The sequence below is a fragment of the Rhyacophila brunnea genome, unplaced genomic scaffold (assembly GCF_057557595.1).
Source record: "Rhyacophila brunnea isolate RB1 unplaced genomic scaffold, BYU_Rbru_1.0 scaffold_22, whole genome shotgun sequence".
Classification (NCBI taxonomy): Eukaryota; Metazoa; Arthropoda; class Insecta; order Trichoptera; family Rhyacophilidae; genus Rhyacophila; species Rhyacophila brunnea.
The window spans coordinates 15,278,732-15,284,731 of record NW_028232882.1 but is presented as its reverse complement, the minus strand read 5'-3'; the positions used below and the strand labels follow the sequence as shown (position 1 = coordinate 15,284,731).

Genomic DNA, 6,000 nt, shown 5'->3' with positions numbered 1-6,000 from the left:
ATGAATATTAATAATATTCCGTTTCTCCCGCACGCCTATGGTCTCGAACGTTTGTATTCGTATATGTCCACTCACTCACACAACCAAACACACGGCAAGCAGCTTCACGTACCAAGGCAATGTGAAGCGTCTATCTGTATCTATTGTCTAAGGTTTTAATCGAAAATTGACTTTGAATGCCATCTAGTGGCCGTTGATAATATCTATCCGTCTTGCAAATTTTGTAATTCCAGAAAAATTGTATCATTGTTAAATCATGGATGATTTCACTCCAAAACCATACATTTGTATAGGAAACCATAATGTTTTTTGTCTCTCCTGTAAAGTAGTGTTTTTGGAGTTACACAATTTTCTAGTTTCAACGACGATATGTACTTTAAAATTGCTTTGAGCTGCATCCTATACTGTGTGATACAGCTCAAAGCAAAATTTTGTGCACACATATATATTGCATTTCATGCAAATATACCTGGTGCGGGACTTGCATCCAGGGTATCTGCACACGGATGCTGAATGGTGGCCAACGCTGTCCAAACGTACCTCAGCGATCGGTTGGGGGAAAACCGTTCTCCTGCGAGCTGGTGGCTCTGTGTCTACCTGCGATGTCGACATGTTTCTTGGCCGACCTCGTGCTGGCAGTGTTAAAATGTTGGCTACCCGATCTTCATACCGAATCATAGCTTTCGCTAATCTGATTCAGTACGACAACAGTCTCATAATATCCTTTCGGGGTACATTTTCTAGTTTACAATTCCGCATATACATTAGCCAACAGTTTACTACCGCCAAGTCCACAAAGTGGTTAAAAACCCTCACAGGCCATTTGCATGTCTTCATCGCAGTCCTGTAATAAGCAATTATCCGATCGCCGACATGCCCTCTCGCCAACAAATCTTCCTCCAATTCCGGACCAGCATTCGGCATACTGAAACAATAGGAAAAAAATATTATTACATAATCCATATTTCCTCATTAATTCAAGTATTTAGCAGTAAAAATACAAATAATGATGGGTAATAATATGTTTTGATTGAAGTTTACTATTCAAACCATCAACTCCTCATTCGAGACAATCGCTACATCATGTGTACAAGATGTAATGAATTCTTGTTTTTATGCCAAAGCATGTAATGAAAATGAATCTAGTGTATGACCGGATGGTATATAAAACCAATAAATATATTATTAAGAAAATTGTAAACCTACCATTTTGTGAGCCAGGGAAGCACCCTGGATTGTGATGTCGAAGGTTGTAAATGTCGAATGTAAATGTCGTCGCTGTTGTCGGACTCGTAACCGTCGCCGACTTCGCAGTCTGTCGTCCAATATTTCGTCGAGTTCATCAGTATTAAAAGATTTATCTATATGTAAACAAAAAAACATAACCTAATTACATTCATATACTCGTGTCAAACTTATCACTGTAGATAACGTTTTCTGTAGAAGCATTGTGAATAATTATAATGATGATTATGAGATACATTTTCGAGACAAGTTTCAGTAATTTTGAATGAAATTAAAATTTTATTTTATTAAATTCGGTTCTACAATCATAATATGCGAATGAAAGAAATTCACTATCTATTAGATAATTTACAAAACGTACAAGATGGGCTCGATGACATTTGTCATAAACATAACCTCAAACTAACGTAAAGTATTTATAATTTTACGAAAACGATGAGTCTACGCCTAAAATAATATATATTGATGATAAATGCATGATGGTGATTGAAAATACAGTATATGTAACTCTTTTCAATAATTTTTGAATGTTTGTTTGACAATCAAAACTGCGTGACATAGTTTGTCATTTTGATGTACGATAATAATATTATTTATTATACACTGAAAAGTTTACTTACTTGACAAAAATGTTACTGATGAGTCGATTCCTTCCTGTTTTCAAACAATATACCTAATAATGGCCAAATAAATAAGAATTGTCATAAATCCGATATTAGATCGAGAGCACGAATGCTACCATAGACTAATGCTACCATATCGTCGCTATAGGATTTGTTTCCCGAATAGACCAAATGTCAATTTTACAGGAGACGAAAAACAAATTTCATTGTCGTATATTTAAATATCAGTAGATGTATCAATCATTCTTTCTACATTGTATGATTGCAAAATTATCTAAGAATAGATTCCAAGAATAATATACTGGTATAAATCATTAAATGCACAGAAAATGCGTTTTATTTACAAGTACTCACTGTGGATATTCGGGAATTTTTTAGCGCTCTCTCAGAATAATGGATATTCGGGACAAAACACGGACATTCGGGATTTAAGACCGTAGCGTATTGCTGCACGGCCCACGGATTACTGAGTGGTCAAAAAGTACGCGCGTCAAATGTTATATTTATTTACACGATAATTGTTAGTAATTACTTATACTATTTAAATACTTAATGATCATAATTACCCAAGTTCGTATGTAATAATAAAATGCGGCAATCGCTTTTTCGGGTTTTTTCGGATTAAGTAAAAGAAATTTAATTTAAGAAATTTAAAACATTTAAGAATGTACCATTCTAAAAATTGAATAAACATAATTTTTAAAATCACTTCTGAGAAAATATCTTTTTGAAAAAAGTAAGACACCCGGCAGGAATCGACCCTGCATCTCCTGGGTTTACGCCCCAGTCCACGAATTATCCAATATGCTACGAGGTGACATACTTATGACGACAAACTTTAACTATTAGCCTTTTAATACCTGCTCATCAGCATTCTTCAAAATCAAGCAACTATCGGCGATCGGTTTTTGTTTATTAAATAAAAGTAGGTATCTACTACTTCAATTACTAACCGACGTCACAGATTTCTCCAATATTTTATGATGGTACTAACTCTTACTGGCTAACAATTTTATATTTATACATTTTCCAAAAAAAAAATCTATGTATATATATATCTATATATTTCTATTATTAACAATTAAACTTATTACAAACCACCAAATAATATTATATTATATTGTAAGGAATAACAACACAAAATAATAGCGTGTATAAATTAATTACCATTGGCTGCTAATATTAGGTAGGTACCAATATCCAAGTATATAATATTCACCAAATAAATAGTTACTAACATACACATTAAATTAAATTAACTATCAGCGCATTGAAAAATAAATAATAGCATCGCCTTTATTTTCATAGAAATACCTAGATTAAAAGTAAAATAAAGACAAACAATGTTTGATTAATAATAATTTGAAATAATAATTATTTTTTACGTCATAGTAGTTTTCGGGTCACACTATAGAATCCATATAACTGTTGGGATTTTGTGTCATTTATCAAAACAAAATGCAGTTATTTAGGTTAAATTACTCACTTCCATAACTCTACTGTAAGTTCAGGACGAACTGGTGATGTATCAGCTATGAATGATCTCTTCAAATTTGATGAATTCACTATTAAAACAATAGTAACTTTAAAAACAATATCAATAAGACGAAATTTGAAAGAGCACTCCGGACGGCCAAAAAATATGAAAGTGGGCGTGATTGTTTTAGAGCTAGACAGAGTGAATGTGGGAGCAAGATGCACGGCGTCAGCGCGGTTTGATTGGCTAAAAGTCATATTCGGGAAATAAAAACTCAGCCAGAGATATTTTTCGACCGAAATTAACTTGGATATTCAGGTACGAATAGTTGGACATTCGGGAGAAAACCACGGAGTAATTGTAACTTAACATGGCGTATTCGGGTTTTTTTTAAAAATATCTCTGTTCCTAGATAAAAATATATTGTTTTTATAAATGATTTCGGTAGAGTTCGATAAAAGAAATTGAACTGCATTAAAATGTCGATTTCGACAAAAATGGATATTCGGGAAACAAATCCTATAGCGACGATATGTTAAAATGCGAGATTTGTTTATTTTGTTGATTATTTTTATCATAAATAATGATAAAAACAGTTGTAATTTAAGCAAATACTAATTGCAAATAATTCGCAGTTTCAAATTTTGAATATAGGCAGGTTTATACGTAAATTAAGTTAATATTGTAATTTCAATTATATTTTTATTCATATGGCAATTTAGCCTCAAACTGATAAACTGATTTTTGTCAAAATGCAGAGAAATGTTATTTTGTCTTGTCTATGTGTGAGTTTCATTTTCAACGTCATGTTATGGTATGTGTGTTTTGTATGGAGATATTTTGTTTCCAAATAATTCCACAACGGCAGCACCATACAGACAAACATGGACAAACATGTTGCCAATTTGAGCAATTATTATGGTTTCGATTTCTATCGATTCGTTAATATACAAAAATACAAGATTAAATTTAAATAACTGCCGTAAAAATTAATAAATAATATTTTTAATAGAAACGCTAAGCGTTATTCGCGATAAATTGCGTGTAAGCCGAGATTTTTCGATTTTAATTGCGTGCTTTCTAACCTCTAAATCGATGTTTTTTAAATTTGAAAAAAGAGATATAAGGATATAATAAATTCCAATTTTCGCTTAGCGTTTCCCTGGGTAATAGATTTACGTACATTTTTATCGTAATTTTGATAATAAATCTTATGTCATTCATTCTTACCACCCGATAGAAATGTACCGAATTTGACACTTATTTTTGGTATATAGAACTCCATGATACTTCTTAATTTTTTATTTTATTTTTCTCATTACTTTTGAATATATATTTACCGATTAATAAACTTTTCTAGCTATTTTTCGATAACAACTTTACCTAGAGACATCTTATTAAAAAAAAAAATACATATAAAAATTGTGTGGTTATTACACATGTTTTTCAATAGATTGCGTTGTTGTGTCATCAATGGAGATTTAAAAAACAAGTTCTACCTTAAACCCCTATTATCTCAGAATCACTTTAATGTGGGATAGTCATGTCTGGCCCTGAGCCAGCCATGTATCTTATTATCATGGAATTTTGATTTACGGCCGAATTTTATAGGATACATACTAAAAAAAAACCTTTTTTATATACCTTCGACATTGGGAGAAAATATTTTTACAAAAAATATGCATTAAAAATATTGGGCAAATACAGTTGAACTTGGTTATTACGAGGGAGATGGGACAGACTGAATTTGCTCGTTATAAGGATTACTCGTTTTTCGTTATATAACATTTTTTGCGCCAGGTTCTATTTAGGCATAAAACATAAAAAATCTAAAAACCATAGTAAAAATCCCCGAAACAAGCATGGCATTCATAAACTACAAAAAAAGTTGTTTAATGTATGAGCCGCCGGTGCTGGTAGGTTTATTACATGCAATTTCAACCATATGTGTGGATACTTTTTCAATGTTGTCGGCGAAAACACCAATTAGGTACTTAGACACGTGAGTTAGTGATCGACATATTAACAGTTTTAAGAAAAATTTTGATGATATTTTTGCTCGGTATACCCGATAAGTAGCTCGTTATAAAAGTGAATAAATGTATGGAGAAAATCATAAACTAAAATGTCAACGAATGTTTCCTCATTACATCTGAGATCTCGCTATTTCCGTGATCGTAATAACCGAGTTCGACTGTAAACGGCTGAAGAAATATATGGATCAGATGCAGAATAACAAGTCATGAACATCTACATCATAGAATTTAAGAAACGACATGCGACAAGAACTTTTTCGCCGGCAGTCAATCACAAAGATTTTTCAAAAGCACTTTCTTATTTCGAACAAGGAATGAACATCTTACGTCTTATATACACTGATCTGCTAAGTAAAAAGACAGTTTTTTAGTGAAATGAGAACCCAAGTTTTGAACTACCTACCTTTTCTCTTATATTATGTAAAATTATTGGATTGTTTTGAAATAATCTCTAAATAGACAGTGTAGGTATATAATATAATGCCTTTATACTTAGCAGGGCAGTACTATCCTGTGAATTCAATTTCAACTAAAAATTTGAATCGACATTTCCGTGAGATTGAGTCCTATAGAAATTATATGAATTTGTTAGGAAACGATTTATTATACAACATTTCAC

At 32.1% G+C, this 6,000-nt stretch overlaps 1 long non-coding RNA gene across 1 annotated transcript; it reads right to left on the bottom strand.

The window, feature by feature from the left end:
* Positions 1 to 200: 200 nt before the first annotated feature.
* LOC147070093 (uncharacterized) lies at positions 201 to 2,321 on the bottom strand. The gene is made up of 3 exons (XR_015070972.1): positions 1,866 to 2,321; positions 1,207 to 1,361; positions 201 to 925 (listed from the first exon to the last, which is right to left on the bottom strand). It is a non-coding gene; the product is annotated as an uncharacterized LOC147070093 (long non-coding RNA).
* Between the last annotated feature and the right edge of the window lie 3,679 nt (positions 2,322 to 6,000).